This window comes from Crocuta crocuta, unplaced genomic scaffold, assembly GCF_008692635.1.
Source record: "Crocuta crocuta isolate KB4526 unplaced genomic scaffold, BGI_CrCroc_1.0 scaffold369, whole genome shotgun sequence".
Classification (NCBI taxonomy): Eukaryota; Metazoa; Chordata; class Mammalia; order Carnivora; family Hyaenidae; genus Crocuta; species Crocuta crocuta.
In genome coordinates, this window is record NW_027529441.1 from 5,231,399 (window position 1) to 5,249,279 (window position 17,881).

The following is a 17,881-nucleotide window of genomic DNA, read 5'->3' on the forward strand; positions in this document are numbered from 1 at the left end:
CGACTTCAGCTCAGGTCATGATCTCGCAATTCATGGGTTCGAGCCCCATGTCGGGCTCTGTGCTGACAGCCAGCTCAGAGCCTGGAGCCTGCTTCAGATTCTGTACCTCCTTCTCTCTCTGACCCTCCCCTGCTCACACTGTCTGTCTCTCTCTCAGAAATAAATTTAAAAAAAAAAAAAAAAAAGAAAAAGAACACACTGGAGAGAAGTGCATCCGCAGCACTGAGAAGCTCAGCAGTGGCTGTCCTCTGAAGAGCAGGACCAGGCTTGGCAACAGCATGTTCAAAGCTCAGTGCAAAATGAACACATGGAGTCCTCTGTTTAAAAAGAATTGCAGGACTGCAACAGCAGACCACTAAACAAAGTATGGGGCCCTTCTTAGCAAACGCACAGGTCACATGCCCATGAAGCCAGTCATGAATGGGGCTAAGAGTAAAACTTACGGCTACAGAACTGCACTCCCTCATGATTAGGGAGATGCTGGGATCCTGCAAAAATAGACATGGAGGGCCAGCACTTGCCCCCACAAGCAAATGCACACAAGTATCACAATAAGAAGCAAGGTTGGAACAGCGGCCGGTGGGGAGGGAGGTCTGACTCTCACACAGCTTTGGAGATGGTCAATAGAAGACAGTGTTTCCAGAGGCAAAATAGATGGGCAGTAAATGACAGTAATCCTTAATTTAAATAATCAAGATGATCAGGAAGCTGACAGTGGCCACCTCAATAAAAATTTAGTATCACTTGCCCAATTTCCAGAAACAAACCTATTCTCAGACCCTAATTAAAGGAGAAATCAGTTCCTTTGAAGAAAGAGTCTGAAACCTCACAGTAGATATATTGGGTAGTAAACTCCCAGGTCCTTCCTCATAGGGGCCAAATGCCATTGACTTAACTAACCATGCGATGAGGACAAGATAATGCCCAGGCCTGTCAAGAACTGAAAGAATCTAAAGTAGCATCCAGACCCAGGAATCCAAAGTGTCGCCATGGTCCCTCATGCTGGGGCACACAGAAACCAGTAATAAGGGGACTCTTGACTTAGGTCCATGTCACAGTTCATCCACTGGACCCATGAACCCATCCAGTGGTCATTTCTTCCAGACTCCAACTACGTCATTGGAAAAGACATACTTGGCAGATTAAAAAAAATGCTAATATTGGTTCCTTAACATGGTAGTATAAGAACTTCATGATGAAGAAAGCCAAGTTCTTCCTTGACCAAGATAATAAATCAGAACAAAAATGCATGCTTGGAGAGGGGAAGGCAGTGTCACCTCTACAAAGGAGAGCAGAGATAGGGGTCTCCATGATTTCCCAATGCAGTCACCAGTCAGACCCCTCAAAAACCAAATGGCTCATGGTGGAGGACAATAGACTGTTACCAAGTTAACAAAGCATTGGCCCATTTACAGCTGCTGGGCTAGATATGGTAGCTTTGCTCTAAAGGGTTTACGCAGCTTCTAGTATAAGGTAGGATAACATTAATCTGGCAATTCTGCATTCTTTTCTATCCCTGTCATAATGAGGATAGCATTTTGCATTCACATAGAATAGAAAACAGTATACATCTATGCTTTTAGCCCAGGGCTGTATTAACTCTCTTACTCTTGTCATAATCTGGTCTGAAGGGACCTGGACCACCTTTTTGCAGTTGATCACATTGGTCCACTATATTAATGACATTCTATTAACCAAACCAGATGAACAGAATGTGGCACATCCAGTTGAGCACTTAGTAAGGCATGTGTATACCAGAGCATGGGCTATAAAGGCTATGGATTCACAGGGGGCCACCACATCAATCATGTTTGAAGTCCAGTAGTCCAGTAGCCTGGAGTTTGCCAGAACATCTCTAAACTTAGGGGCAAATTAGTGCACGTTGAAATTCCTCAGAAGCACGTTGCTTTCACAAATCTTTTCATACTCTAGAGGCAGTATATTTCCCCACTTGGGAATACTATTTTGACCCATTTGGCAGATGACAAGGAAGGCTGGTGGCTTTGAGTGAAGCCAAGAGCAGGTCTAGTCTGTGGTTCGCACAGCCCTGTCTCCTGGCCATACAACTTGGCCGACCCTATGTACGTAGAGGTATATGTGGGGGGAAGAGACACCATGTGGAATCTATGGCAAGTCCCAGCAGAAGAATCACAATGTAGGCCCCTACAGTTCCACAGAAAGTCCATGCAGTCTATAGCAAACAGCTACATGCCATTCAAAAAGCAGCTTCCAGCATGCCATTGGGCACTTACCCCAAGTAATCTTGTAGCTGGACCATGAAGAGCTGTCAGGTCTACTATGTTAACAGGTAAAGCAGAGCCAGCAGCAGCAGTCCACTATAAAATGGAAATGGTAAATCCTGGATTAGATGCAAAATTAGCCAGAGAACACAAGTAAGCTGCCTAATCAGATGCCCCTGGCTCCTATATAATTCACCTCTCTTCCAACTCACACCTTTGACCACATGGAGGAGTCCTTTAGGACCAGTTGACCGGGGAGGATAAAGACCAAGCTTGTTTCTTAGATGGGTCAACCCCGTAGCAGTGCCAGGCTTTGTATTGTTTTGTATGACCTCACTCAATCCTCATGGCTAGAAAACTTCATGAGGCCAGAAAGTTTTCTATCTGGTTCACCATTTAGTCACCAAGGCCCAGTACAGTGTTTACCTAGTAGGTATTCTACCAATGAATATTTATTGATCCCATAATACATGCCAAGTCCTATGTGGGTGCTAGGAATACAGCAGTAAACACAATAGAATATACCCGACTTTAGTAGATTCAATAAATATCTGTTGAAGACTGAAAGAACAACAGCTCTTTAGCATCCAAGCTCCTGCCACGAATCAGAATCTAATTCAAATGGCATCAAATTCTTTCTCATGATATAGTCAGAGACCAGAAAGAGTGGGAAGACTTTACCACCCATACATTTAAAGGCGTGAAAGGGGAGGGTGGCATTAGGGAATTTGATTTGAAAATATTAAGTTAGGACCATCCAAAAGCTATAGTTGAAATATTCCAAACATTCCATGAAATATGGCCCAAAGCAGAAAGAGCGTCTAGAAGAAATACTTGCCCTCTCTCTTCCTTCACCCTCTGATCTCCACCAGTGTCTCTCCTTGGCAACTACTGGAAGTCAACTAACTGGAAAAGGAGGCCTGGTGATGTAGCCTGCAGGGATCTGCCGCCAAGGAATCAATTGGAGCAGAGAAGATGACACAATGGATGTGGGAGTAGGATCAAGAGAACAAAAGGAGAAAACAGAATAAACACTTTGAGAGAACTCTCTTTACCTAATTTAATAGATGAGAAAACCGAGGCTGAGCCTGATCCCACAAGTAAAATTATAGAGACAGAATTCAAACCCAAGGCAAATAATTTCAAAATCACTCCTTTTAATCAACACCTCATTTTGTCTCGAGGCATTCTGATTTCTGGAAAAGCTGAATGTGCATAGACTGCATAAATTATATTTCTATTCCCAGAAGCATCGAAGCATCTATAAATTAGAGTCTCCATAAATGATACCTGATAAGGTAACAGAATCCTAATGAGAGAGCTTGGAAATTTGATCATAGAAAGTCACGTAATGGGCAATTCATTCATGCTGACCTTTGCAAAAGATAGTCCTTGGCATATTGGACCTATTGATATGGTGGCATGAAGTAACAATGGAAAGGGTCATACTCTCTACCCCTCCTCTGTGCATCTGGGTTATGTACCCCTTAATAGGGGTACCTGAAAACTTCCCTGTAGATATGCAACATGGTGACTTTAAGTGAATCCATTTCCTCAACTTCCATACATATTTTTCCAAAACTAAATTTGCCTCATGACATGCCTGCAGGCTTCTCATTCTTTACCACTTCTCATCTCATAATCACTATTCTCCCACTTTACAAAATAAAGGCATACCTCTCACTCATTCTGAGACCTACCATGGTACCTTGCCCCATAGTTTACTAGCCTCCCTGGCACCAAGCACAAGAACACACTGAAGAACCCATTGTTCTTGAGCGCCAGTCCTTTAAGCACAAATTAAGAAATACTCATGGCAAAGCTCCCTAGTGAAGCTACCTGGCTAACTAGTTTTCTGCATATCTAATTAGTTAATCATCCCAGAATTAGTATTCTAAAATGAGGTTGTCACCAGGATGCGTGTTAGCAAATTTATGTGAATGAAGAAATTACGTCTGACTCTTTTCTGATGGAAAATAAGCAATCTAATGGAATGACTTGACAATAAGAATTGGCTTTGTTAATGAGATGGTATTGCAACATATACCATATACAGGATGAGCTAAATCTACAACTTCATTTTTGATTAAAAAATATATTAAAACTCTTATGCAATACACAATATGGTGAAAATTACATTGTTTTGTAACTAATTAAACTTATAACACGTGGACTTTACAATGTGGGGGCACATACCCTTTTAAAATTCCTTTAGGGAGCACATGGGCAAAACAGTTGGAGGATACTATTCTAGATCCTACAATAGAATACATTTTAGACCTGGAAGGGATAAGGTTATTTGGTACAACTTTATAGAGAAAAGCAAATAGACACGGAGAAATTAAAGGACCTGAAACCAGTTTGTGACAGAGCTGGAGTTAGAACCTGGGTCTCCTGGTCCCTGAGGCATGTTCCTACTTGATTTACTTCACCCCTAGAATCTTTCCCTCTCTCCCACATCCTGCCAGTCCATCAAAAAGCCCTTACTGCAGAAAGCAGACATTAGTTAAATAAATGAGCAATTCTCTTTAGAAGAGAAATGCCAAAGAAGGCAGAATCTACATGGCTGCTTATCTTTAATGGACCTTGGGTGTGACACCAATGGGACTAAGAGGGGTGAAATCCTTGGAGTTGAAGGGCTAACATGAGTCACAAAAATATCTTGATTGGCCACAGGTTACTTCACAGTCCCAGGCCAGCCATTGAACTGAAAGATCAATTTCACCCCAGCCTCACACAGTGATCACATCTGTCTTCTGAAATGTGTGTTCTTGAACATAACCTCTCACTGTACCGCCAGACTCCGGCCTGACCACTGGTAGCTTCCCAAGATGTCTCCCTTTCAGATTTAATTAGCACGGCACTCTAGGGCAGCCTCTCACAGAGGTACAGTGGCCCATGTCCAGAGCACATGTGATCACGATTTTGCCTCACAGGCAATGAAATTATATCCCCTGTTGATCCAGCAGTAACTTCCCTATGACACAGTTCATGTTCTCTGCTTTATTTTTCTGCTTTTTTCCCCCCTATTTTACAGATTTTCTATTTTTCTGTTCAGCTTTACTGAAGATATTTACCTGCTTTGGGCTTAGAGGAATGAAAGCATATAAATTATCTCCGGGAGCAGTTGAGGGAAGGCTTGGGAGTTTGCAAGATTCCACTGGCTTTCATATGCAATGATTAGTTGTGCTAACTAGACAAAAATCGAAAACTATATGTTAATAGGGAAAGAATCATCCATGTTAATTGGGCATACAATTACAGCGGAACATTTAATAAGCAAAAAACTAGGGCCAAGAGGGCTCAGAATAAAAATCATTAAAAGAAGTTCAGTGACTATTGATTCTGAATGGTTGGCATTAATTTATGAGCAATCAATACTCTTTTAATTGGAATTTTGCTGTCTCCGGGTACATACACAGCACAGTCTATTAAGGCAAACGATAAGTCCCCTTTGTTTTAGAGCTTATGGCAGGGAATTAGAGATGAGATCTTAGAATGGGGCCTTTATTTCACTCACCAGTATCATTTAACTATGAAATAAAATCAAAGAAGCGGTCCTATTTACACCAGAGACTCCCAATCTAAAGAGGCCCTCTCTCCCTCTGTATACATAAATAATGCTGCTGCCCACTGCCACCCCACCTCCTTACTATCCACTCTTTCAGAGAAAGCAAGGCCATGTACTTTAGAGATGGATTTTTTTTTTTCCTGCTTGGGAGATTAGATACTAGAAAAATCTATAGAACAGAGTAAGAGCTCCAGGTTTCATCCAGATGCCATCACTTATCCCATGCATGATTTTCCTGAGCTTCAGTCGCATCCTATGAAATAAGGATAATAATATTTACTTCCTCAAAAAAGTGGTAAGGATTAAACTCTACAATGTAAGTCAGTAGGATGCCCTTTGCAAATGAGCCCTCCTTGGGTGAATATTTCAACTGGCAGTCTTAAAGACTCACCCACTCTACAAAACAGAAAAGTCTCAAGATTCTAGTAGGTCTGTGGAGAGTATATCACAACCATTTCCATATTACATTTTCCCGCTTGCTCTGCGCCTTCAAAACTCACGTCATTCCTCAGGCTCTTCCCAGAAAAAGCCAACTGCCCTCTGAGCTAGTCTGACCCAAGAGTGTTGAATAATATCAAACTGTTTTCCAGTTTCAAACTGAGCACAGGTGGGTTACTGGCTTCAATTCGAGGGAGGGGAGTAAGGGCAGTTGCTGGAGGGGCTTGCGGACTGGCTGGCCTGATTCGAAGCAAATCAGTCCTGAGTGTTTTTCTAAACATCATCTCTCACCTCTCAAGACTAACGCTCACCGGAGAAATATGTGAAGGGGAAAGCCCCTTAAAAGGATAAGTTGCAGCAAAATTCTGAAAGCCTTGAAAATGAGGGAGAAAACTGCCAGAAGAGGAAACTAGGAGAGTGTTATGCCCAAATGCATCATCTGTTCTGACAGGCAAATTTCACAAAAGACCAAACCTTGACAATTCTCCTCCCCTGTTTTTTAAAAATTGCTTCCCTGGCAACCTCTTACCAAGCGACAGCAGTCACACCACATTGCAGGTGCACGCTCTGCTTCCATCTATCTCCCTCTCCACGAGACTAATGCATTCAGGTGAATGGTGCAGATGGAGAGCGAAGGGGTGGGCAGTGGATGGGGGTTGGTGCCCATCTCCACTGTTCCCCAGGACTCTGAGTGACAGGCTTTGGGGTAAGATAGCACATCTTCCCTTCATGCTCAGCTCTTATAATTTATAAATTTCCCATTTCTAAAATGCTATGGAAGGGTAATGAGTTAGATTATTTGCCTGGGGGCATTTGTTTTATTTCTTTGATAGCAAGTAGGATAGCAAAACAATGCCAATTCACTATAGGGTGTTGACATATTTTATAAACATCATAGAAGAGCTAGCAAAAGGGGCGCCTGGGTGGCTCAGTCGGTTGAGCGTCCAGCTTCAGCTCAGGTCATGATCTCACGGTTCGTGGGTTTGAGTCCCGCGTGAGGCTCTGTGCAGACAGCTAGCTCAGAGCCTGGAGCCCGTCCTCAGATTCTGTACCTCCTTCTCTCTCTGACCCTCCCCTGCTCATGCTGTCTCTCTCTCTCTCTCTCTCAAAAATAAATAAAACATTTTTAAAAATTCTTTAAAATTTTTAAAAAAGAGGAGCTAACAACATAATGACTAAATCTTGCACAATGAGAGTTTTGAATATTTAAACTGTGGTAGTGGAAGGGAATAAAAAGGAAGGTTGAAAATAAATAAAAACTACAAGTGTTGCTGAGATGATCACATGAGATGTGAAGTGCACACACACACACATGCACAAACACATACACACATGCACACATATATAATGCACGTGCACACACACATACAAACAAATCTAAGTTTAGCAAATATTAGATTAGCATTTTAAAAAAAGGCTCTGTCCTTAAAATCTACTATTTTAGTGGATCAAGAGATACAGCTCTGAGATATTTTAATAAATATTTGCTTAATATGGTTATTCAAAATCCAGAGGTTAAAGCAAGAGGAAGTTTGCCTTTGGCATGGCTGGAATAGTACAAGCAGATGCTAATTCCATTTTCCTGTATATTTGCAGCAGTAACAAAAGATATAACTCTCCACTGACCTATGTGTTTCTGTTTTAAGCTTTAAACCATCTCCACTGTCCTGACCCAGAGGTGATTTGGAAGTTGGACCAGAATATTCCACAGAAATATATCAAGTCTTTGAACTTCTTAAATCTTGCAATATTTGTCTCAAATGGTAACTCCTTTCTTAAAAGGACAAAAGCTAGATTGATGAGTTCTCCTAATAAATTGAAGTAAGTTTTGTCTTCCAGTCAAATCCCAATTCCTGTGCCCAGTAGAGCTTCCTTAGTCAAAAACCATTTATTTACTATTCCAGAACAAGATGATGACATGGGAGGCTCCTGAATTTCCCTCCTCCCACAAGCACCAAATGTGCAGCTATACACGGAGCAGCTCCCTCGGAGAGAGATGCAGAAGCTAACTGAGTGACTCCCACATATGGGACTACTGAAGAAAGGCTAAGAAACCTCACCATTAAGTATCACACTCAGCATAATGACATGCAATTGGGAGGGAACCCCCAAATACCAGCTTCTCCATGAAGAGAAAGGGGTTTGGATCCCACATCTAGTTCCCCAACTTTGAAAACCTCCACCAGACAGAGAGCTCTAAATCACTTAGCTCTGAGAGTCAGCAGGGCTTTCACTCAGGAGTCCCAAGGGACCCTGGCCAAGAAAGCATCAGCTGTTAGCACAGAACGCACCATGGCTACCTCCTCAGGGCTCAGCATGCATCTCCAACAGCGCGCATCTCCCGGTCTTTCCCTTCAAGGGTTTGACTGCATACTTCACAAGCTGCTGGGGAAGAGTCCAGTTTCTAACCAGCACGCATCTAGCAGATGACTGGATCCTCCGCAGAGCCTGAGTGAGGTGGTGAGCACTCCCCAGCCTGCCCACGCTGGTGCACTCCAGCAATAAAACTAAGTGTCCGGTGCCTCCCCGGAAGGACTTTGTCCACGTAGCTAGTGCTCCGACTTTGACAGCAGCCACCTGACCTGGCTCTGAGAGCCAACAGAGCTCGCACTGAACCCCACAGGACTACAGCAAACAAAGAGGCAGCTTCGGAGCACCCCAACCCCTGCAGCCATATGCGTGGGGCTCAGGACAGAGGCAACAGGTGAGCGCCCCGTTCTCAGTTTCTCCCAGGACGGAGGCTGATTGCATCATGCCCCAGCTGCCTGGCCATCTAGCTTCTAATCAGCCTGCATCGTCAGGGAAAGGCAAATCAATGCCACAATAAGATATCACCTCACCCCTATTAGGACTTTTATTATCAAAAGGTAAGAGTTAACGAGTGATTGCAAGGAGGTAGAGGAAAGAAAACCCTCTTGCGCTGTTGGTGGGAATGCAGACTGGTACAGCCGCCCTGGAAAACAGCATGGTGGTTCCTCAAGAAATTAAAAATAGCTGAAGCCACTAAAAGCAGAAATGGCAATTTTTTATGCATAAATAGGCACACAGTTACACACAGAGCCGTGTTGGCTGGGGGTGGGTACTGACAAAGTCACAATTTGCTTTCAGGAAGAAACAGTGGATCTTTCCTTTGCTGGGGCGGATCAGTGTGTCAAGGAGATCACAGAGAAACAACTGAATAATTCTGGCACTCTCCACTGCCCGGTGGGATCCAACCCCTTGAAAAACATTTTGGTAAAAGTCTGTTTGATTTTCGCAAAATGAGACAACATTATTTAACTTCTAGGAACACAGGCTAAGTTAACGATCCAAATATGGGGACGCTTCTTATAGGTGTCTGTCACTATATTATTAAAATGAGTCCAGTAAGTCGTCTATATCTGGTTGGAATCATGGTTACTTGGATGTAAGCATTTATCTAAACTCATTAAATTAGTCACTTAGAATCTGTACATTTCACTGTTACTGTTATCTCAAAAAATAAATAATAAATGTATAGAAATAAAATTTCCTTTTTAATAATAAAATAGCCAAATAGCAATTGACCTAAACGGCCCTACACAGGGAAATATTACCCTTGGAGAATCTGTTTGATTATATCTTATGACATTATTAAAGTATGGATTTAATCACGGGTGTTTCTAATAATATAAGAAACATGTAGTAAGATGTTAATTGAAAAATAAATACAAAATGTTCTAGTGAATGTAATCACAAGAATGTTAAAATATGCATAAGGGGAAGACTAAAAGTTAATGTATCTAAATACTAATAGTAATTGTCATAATAGAATTATGAATGATTCTTTTCCTCCTATTTTTGTGTTTTTTGCATGTTATATAAGCCTCATTAAAGCCTGAAAAAAAATTTTTTTAAATAGTGAATAAAGTGCTGCTCCCAGTCACTCCTTGCTCACTCTCCACTCAACTCTTGAGCAAATTAGCAGGCCTGGATGACACTACCCCTGATCAGGAATAAGAATTAATCAAAACGGATCTAACATGAAGTCTGTGCACAAATCAAATCCGGCACCGCCTTCAAAAAGGAAATAAGTGAGCAACACTGGACACAAGGTTTACCAGCTGACTAGCAAAGTGCAGGGTTTCTAGAAGTGATAGAGCAATGGCGAACAGATTGGCAACATATCCCCAAAGAGGAACCCCTCTCAGTAAAAAATAAAACATCCCACAAGGTGCTCTTTCCCAGAGGAACTCCAGGATAATGCCAGGGTCAGAGGCAGTGGATGGAGGAAGGAGCATGTGACAGTGTTCTAGGTCATTGAAGAGTGGCACAGATGAGAGAGCCACTCCCCATTCCTCTGCCCTCTCCCCCTCCCACTGCATTTGTCCCCAGAGGAGAGTTATGAGACCCCTTGTAACAACGCTGACATAAGAGACTACCAGAGTGGCTACTGAGGAAGAGAAAGAAAGTTTCTGTCTGCCAGGAGGTACCCAGAGCCTCCTTCCCGAAAGTCAAGCCTCCTTTATACTTCAGCCACACGTTGGTCTTCTCCTCTTACAGTCTCACCCAAAGAGATTAGTTTGCATCAACTGCCAGATGAACAGGGATCCTCATTTAGCTTGAGAAAATACACCCCAAAAGCAATGAACTGCTCCATCTAGAATCTCAACCACAAGAGCAAACAAGAAACACTAAGTATTTAAGGAATTTAACACCATAAAAGAGACACTCTGAATGTAATAAATACTTATTACAGGAAAAAAAAATTTTAACTGAAAAACTCTATAATATTAGAAGAAAAATATTAGGTGTAAATATTGGAAAGAAAAAGACAAAACAATAATATTATCTAACAATGTGAATGCCTAGGACACACAATTCAGTCTACTAATAAACCCTTAGAACAGCGAAATTTGTTAGATGAATACAAGATCAACATATGAGAATTAGTTACCTTTTTATACCTGAAGAAACTAAATAGCATGTATTTAAATATCCCATAAGAGCAAAGAAAACAAAATACTCATAATTAAGTTTAATAAGAGAGGTGCCTGGGTAACTCAGTTGGTTAGGAGTCCGAGTTTGGCTCAGGTCATGATCCCACAGTCCATGGGTTCCAGCCTGGCGTCAGGCTCTGTGCTGACAGCTCAGAGCCTGGAGGCTGCTTCGGATTCTGTGTCTCCCCCTCTCTCTGCCCCTTCCCTGCTTGCCCTCTGTCTCTCTAACTTTCTAAAAATTATATACATATATTTTTAAAATTTTTAAATAAGAGATGCACATTTATGAAGAATTTTGTAAAATTTTGCTCAAGACAGTCAAAGAAGCTCTAAAGTAATAGAAAGGCAAACTATGTTTGTAGATGGAAAGATCCAGTATCGAAAAATATCAGATCTCTCTAAACTATATATAAATTTGATACAATTCTCAACCAACATCACAAAAGGATGTCTTAAATGAAATAAAATATAACAAAATGAAATAAAATAGTAGTACAATTTTTTAAAGAATAATGAGGAGGGACTTTCTGGAGCATTCTAAATTTGAAAAATAGTGTGGCATTGTTCCAAGAATCAATAAACAGATCAATATGAAAAGATAAAGCATGTGATATTTCAAATCAGGAGAGAAAAGACCAACAGTTCAATAAATGATGTTGGGATAACAGGATAGCTATTTATAGAAAGATTAAAAACAAAGTGCAATAAAACATTAAAGGTATTGAAACATATAAGTATTGGGAAAAAATATAGGGGAACTTCATGTCTTCATCTTTAAGTGGGGAATACTTTCATAAGCCATAAAGTGAAAAGATCTTAAAAATTCAAATACTTTGAATAATGTGAAGATTATAAATAAAAACCAAAGATGACATAATGACCAAAAGAAAATATTTCAACATCCATGACAGATACGTATTAATAACCAATATAAAGTACCTCTGGAAATCAATAAAGACAGAAAAAAGGCCTAACAAAAATAGACAAATTCAGAGAAGAAATTATGTGTAATGTATAGGTTTTAAGTATGCTGAACTTCCTCTGTAATTTGGGATATATAAATTTTTTAAATAACAAGTTAAAAAACTTATCTAATGGGCAAAAATGAAAAAGCAGGATACTCTTTTATTCTGACAAGACTGTGTGTAGGGAAACAGACTCTCATTAGTGAGAATAAGTTAGAACAGACTTTTGAAGTTTAACTTTTTAGTACTCATCAAAATTTTACATTTTGTGCATTTTCTCATACCTACACAATCCACTTCCAGGATTCTATGCAATAGACACACTAGGTATCCACATAGAAAAGCGGTCATTGCAGCATTTTAGGATACATGTGTGGGCAAGAACATTATGTGACTAAACAAACAATAGTACAGCTGTAGTGTATAATGCTATGAAAGTCATTTTTGTAGTAGAAAAATAGGTACTAGCATAAAAAGATTACCAAGATATATTAGTGAAAAAAGAAAATTCTTAAATGCAAAAGAATATACAGGAAAAGTTCAAGATAGCAATGCACTGAACGGTAATTACTTCTTAGATAAGAAAGGGGTGAAAATTTTGGATAGGGGCGCCTGGGTGGCTTAGTCGGTTAAGCGTCCGACTTTCGCTTGGGTCATGATCTCACGGTTCGTGGGTTCAAGCCCCGCNTTTAAAAAAAAATTAAAAAAAAAAAGAAAAGAAAATTTTGGAGAAAGTCACAATGAACTTTCACTTTTACTGTCCATATTTTTTTTTAAGTTTAAAAATTTGTTTTGAGAGAGAAAGAGCACAGGCACATGTGAGCATGAGCAGGGGAAGGGCAGAGAGGAGAGACAGAATCCCAAGCAGCCTCTGCACCATCAGTGCAGAGCCCGATGCAGGGCTCCAAGTGAGATCATGACCTGAGCCAAGATCAAGAGTCAGAAGATTAACTGACTGCACCACCCAGGCACCCCTACTGTCTGTATTTTTTTATTGTTTGACTTTTTTTTTGGAATGAGCATATACAGTTACCAGCAGAAATGATACACTTGGAAAACTTTTTACAGTGGTGACTCTAGTGTTTACTTAACCAAGGTAAAATAATTTGGGCACTTAAAGCAAAGATATACTTGATGGTAGTGTGGACATGGTTCCCTAGAGCTTTGCTTGCATGGGTAAGCTATGGTAGGGGTTTTACTACTTAGACCAGTCCTGCCCCTCTCTTCACTCAGGAAGTCACATCCTAGCACCAGATCCCCACCCATTTATACAATGATACACAGCCCTGTGTCTCTCCCACCATCCAGATCCAATCTTCCTCTTATCAATGGCAGATTTCTATCTCTCCCATCCAGGGATTGCTCTCAATATGGCCAAAAGATTTTCCAATCAACAGAACGGGCAACGGTATGCCATAGCATGTAAAGTTTACCACTTGAATAATTCTTTTGAATAAAGGGTGGAAACATTGAAATATATATACATCAGAACATATATCAGAAGAATTACCACAAGATACAGGAAAAAAATAGATAAATACTTCTCTACACTCTCAAGAAATTAAAAAAGGGGGAAAAGCTATACGAAAAGAAAATTTTTGTGAGAAGGGATATGAAATTACAGAGGAAATAAGAAAGGTGGGGAGTATGAGCTGGTAAAGATCACCAAAAAATTAAGGTTAACAATACAAACATCATAGAAATAAAAAAGATGTGGAAAGATAAAACAATATAATACATAAGTATTTTTTTTTTAAAGTACTGGGGACATAAAAGAGAGGCTTATCAAAATCCCAAAACTTAAATGGCAAAGACAAAGAAAAAAGGTAATTAGAAAGACAGATATGGAAGAGAGATCAAATGGAATAAAAGCAAGCTTAACCAAGGAAGGAATTCAAACACATGGATCAGAAAATAATGTTCAAATATTAAATAGAACACATTTCTGAAATAAAGGGAGACCAGAATCTGGGGCTTGTTTTTCCCTTCCAGGGAAAAACAATATGTTCTTGTAATCAACATGATACATCCTTGTTAGGCTGTTTACTGTTGAGAATAAAAGTAGAGTTATATGAGCATTCAGTCTGAAAAAGCAAATCACCTAAAGGAGAAAAATCACAATGGCCTCAGACTTCTATACAGTCATACTCAGCTCCAAAAAAATTGTGAGCCAAGAAGTTTAAAAATAGCTCTCCTTGGAGAAAACTACTTGATGACAAATTTTCATCAAACAAGTGCTATAATCAAAAGAACTGAAAAAGAAAGGATTAATGGTATAAAAGTATTTGTATTTGCGCGAAACTGATTAGAATATAGAAGGCTGAAAAGTATGCAAATGTATAAACATTGAAATGTATAACTAACCATATAGCTAAGAAAAAACAGGCAAGGCGTTGGGGGGGGGAAGGAAGTCAGGAGAAAAGCACAAATATGTTCATTTCTTAATCTTTCATAACAGGAATTAAAAGATATTATTTATTCTTGATATTCCAAATTTCCTTTTGATATTTCCCTTCTGTCTGAAGTGATTCCTTTAGCAATTCTTTAGCAGTAATGTAAGGTTGGTTTAACATTAGGGGAAAAAATGTGACTCATCATATATAAACAGACCAAAAAAGAACAACATGAACATCTCAATAGATGCAGGAGAAAAGTATTTTACAAACTTCAACGCCCAATTGTGATAGAAACACAGCAAACTGGAAATAAAACAGGACCTCTTGAATCAAAAAAAATCGCAGCTATAGGAAACCTGGAGATGGAAAACTACTGAATATTGCTGAAACAAATTTAAAAAGACTAGACAAATGGAGAAATGTACTGTGTTTATTAACCAAAAAATGCTACATTCCTAGAATATCAATTTTCCTCAAATTGATCTATGTATTTGACACCATTTCAAAATGTGTTTTGTGTAGAAATTACAAGCAGATTCTAAAATTTATACAGAAATGCAATTCACCTAAAAAAGCCAAAGAAAAGAAAAAGTTAGAAGTCTTTCGAAAAAGAAAAACAAAATTGGAAGTCTTAAACTCCCACTTAGTATAATGTGCACATTTAGACTCAGTTAAACCTACAGTAATCAAGTTAGTCTGCTATTGACATGAAAATCATTGCAAAAAATAGTTGAGCCCAGAAATACATACACTGATTTCAGTGTGGAAAAGCTATTCAACCCTCCTCTTCACACCATATCCAAAATTTAGCTCAAAAAGCACAGACCTAAATTAATGTAAGAGATAAATTTTAATTAACTTGTAGAAGAAAATGTAGTAGAAAAAATTTTTTTACCTCTAGTTACACTGGATTTCTTAAATTTTTATAACGTTTTTTATCTATTTCTAAAAGAGAGAGAGACAGAGTGAGCAGGGGAGGGTTAGAGAGAAAGGGAGACAGAGAATCTGAAACAGGCTCCAGGTTCTGAGCTAGCTGTGAGCATAGAGCCCAACGTGGGGCTCAAACCCACAAACCGTGAGATCATAACCTGAGCCAAAGTCGGACGCTTAACCAACTGAGCCACCCAGGCACCCCTGGATTTCTGTAAAAACATAAACTGTGGGGCTCCTGGGTGGCTTAGTCAGTTGAGCAGTCGAGTGGTTGAGCAGCTGACTTCTGCCCAAGTCGTGATTTCATGGTCTCCCTACCCCTCTCCTACTCACATACTGTCTCTCTCTCAAAAATAAATAAATTTTTTTTAAAAAAGATAAAAACATAAACCATAGAAGCAAAAGAGTAATAAATTGGACTTCAAAAATTAAAAAGCTTGTTCTTTAAAAGATACTGTTAAGAAAATAAAAAGGTTAAGTCAGACTGAGATAAAATGTTTGCGAAACATAATAGCTGATAAAGTGTTTGGAGAATATATAAAGGACTCATGACTCAATAAGACAAACTATCCAATTTAAAAAATTGGGGAAAATTTTTGAAAAGACACTTCATCAAATAAAATAGATGTAAGTGAGCAATTACAAAGTTGCTCAATATCCTTAGCCATTAGGGAAACACACATTAAAACCACACTGATATGCCACAAACACTCACAAGAATTAAAAAAAAGAAAAAAACTAATTTACAATACCAAATGCTGGTGGAGAAGTGGGCTCACTCACCTGTTGTGGGTAGAAATATAAACTGGTACAACCGTGTGACAGCTTAACAGTTTCCTTTTAAGTGAAATACATTTTTACCTAGCAACTCAGCAATCTCACTCAAAGTACTTCCCAAAGAGAAATGATAACATATGCCCAAAGACAAGCATCTGAATGTGCATAGCCACTTTTTTCATTAACAACCAGAAATTTGCAAATGTCCGTCAACTAGTGGGTATAAACAAATTGTTGTATATCCATACAATGGAGCACCAAATGGAGAAGTCCAGACACAAAAAGATTGCATATTGTATGGCTCCATTTATACAAAACTCTAGAAAGGGCAAAATTACAATGACAAAAAGCCATTTAGTGGTTGCCAGGGGCCATGCATAGAAAGAAGCAAGAAAGGAGCCAGAAGGGAACTTTCTGGAGTGATAGGTATGTTCTATATCATGACTGTGGTGGTTATTCACAAGAGTAATAGAAACTATGCTTTCATGCAATTATACAAAAATATAACTTATAAAGTATTTTATATAAGTACACACAAAAAACAACTGTATACCTTTGTCAAAACTCAGAATTGCCAACTTAAAATTGTTAAATTTTGTTGTTTATACATTCACCTCATTCACAGTGACACTTTTTAAAGCAGGAAATTAGAAAGGAGGTCACATTCTACAATAAAGTACCTTCCATAATAAAAGCCTAATCTCATAGATAGGATGCTTTATATTCTTTGTACATGATTATTGTGAACTTGAAAACCTCCCACAGAAATCCTCCGAAAACTGGCAGAATAGTAAAATAAAAATTAAAAAGTTAAAAAAAACGATAACAGGAAAATACCACATTTAAAAATTCACAAATATATAAGTTGATGGCTGCCAGGGGGAGGGGTTCCGAGGATGGGCATAATGGGGCAAGGGGAGTGAGAAAAGGGAAATACAGGCTTTCAGTTATGGAATGAGTAAATCATGGGGACAACAGGTATAGCAGAGGGAATAGAGTCGATGATATTGTAATAACATTGCATAGTAACAGCTACACTTGTGGTGAGCACAGCGTAACTTACAGACTTGTCCAATCACTATGTTGTACACCTGAAACTAATGTAACATCGTGTCTCAACTATATCTCAATTATTTTTTTTTAATTCACAAGTATATTAAATACATACGCTACACCTATGAAGAAAGTTTCAAGTCACTCCGGAGGAAAATAGAAAAAAAGAAAGAATGAGTAACTGTAAAGGTGTACTCTGCTCTTGGTTAGTAAAATTTTGTGCTGAAAGTCTTTTCTCCCCCCTACACTGAACTATAAATTAATTACAATCTCAGTCAATAGAATAGACTCTAGAAATAGTGCCAAATATACATTCTCACTTTGAATATGATTACCAGGTTACTTGAAACCATTAAGGAAAAGACAAAGTATTTAATAAATGATATTGGGATAACATTTAAGCTTCTGGAAAATATGTTTACATGCATATCTTGCTCCTTTTAAGTATAATAAACTCTATTTACATCAAAGATTTAATATACTAAAAATAAAACCATAAGGTTTAGAATAAAATATGAGCTTTTTTTAAATTACTCTACAGTTGGGAAGATCC

General features: G+C 39.0%; 1 long non-coding RNA gene across 1 annotated transcript in view; it reads right to left on the reverse strand.

The window, feature by feature from the left end:
• LOC144228398 (uncharacterized) overlaps positions 1-17,881 on the reverse strand; it is a 129,427-nt gene that overhangs the window by 56,735 nt on the left and 54,811 nt on the right. Inside the window, exon 2 of the long non-coding RNA XR_013334177.1 lies at positions 2,253-2,336. This is a non-coding gene — a long non-coding RNA (uncharacterized LOC144228398). The remainder of the gene's footprint in view (positions 1-2,252; positions 2,337-17,881) is intronic.